Source organism: Saccopteryx leptura, chromosome 3 (genome assembly GCF_036850995.1).
Source record: "Saccopteryx leptura isolate mSacLep1 chromosome 3, mSacLep1_pri_phased_curated, whole genome shotgun sequence".
In the NCBI taxonomy this organism is placed as follows: domain Eukaryota; kingdom Metazoa; phylum Chordata; class Mammalia; order Chiroptera; family Emballonuridae; genus Saccopteryx; species Saccopteryx leptura.
Genome location: NC_089505.1, coordinates 243241554 through 243242399, shown reverse-complemented (window position 1 = coordinate 243242399; position 846 = coordinate 243241554).

Below are 846 nucleotides of genomic sequence, written 5' to 3'. Positions count from 1 at the left end.
AAACTCGTGCAATCATAATCATTAACTTTTTCTTTTCATCATCATTATCTAACCCATAACTTTTTTTTTTTTTTTGGTATTTTTCTGAAGCTGGAAACGGGGAGAGACAGACAAACTCCCGCATGCGCCCAACCGGGATCCACCCGGCCAGCCCACCAGGGGCGATGCTCTGCCCACCAGGAAGCGATGCTCTGCCCCTCCGGGGCGTCGCTCTGCCGTGACCAGAGCCAGTCTAGCGCCTGGGGCAGAGACCAAGGAGCCATCCCCAGTGCCGGGGCCATCCTTGCTCCAATGGAGCCTCAGCTGCGGGAGGGGAAGAGAGTGACAGAGAGGAAGGAGGGAGGAGGTTGGAAAAGCAAATGGGCACTTCTCCAATGTGCCCTGGCCGGGAATTGAACCCGGGTCCCCCACACGCCAGGCTAACGCTCTACCACTGAACCAACCGGCCAGGGCCTAACCCGTAACATTTTTAATAGGATTTTATTGAGACAGGAGGGGCGGAGGCGAATGAGCAAGAAGTATAATTACTTCACTTAGTTGTTCATTGCTTGCTTATGTGCCTTGACCTGAAAGACCAGGGTTTCGCATTAGTGACATCAGCATTCCAGGTTAATGTTCTATCCACTGTGCAACCACAATCCAATCTAATGCATAAGATATTCATCGGCTGAAAATGATACTCACTTACCTGTTAGCTGTCACTCTTAGTTTTTCCTCCTCCAGCCCCTAAGGATCACTAGCCCAATTTCTGTCTGTCTGTATCTGTCTCTTCTGATGATATCATATATGTGAAAGAATACAATGTGTGACGTTTTCTCTGGCTTCTATTACTTAGCATGTTTCAAC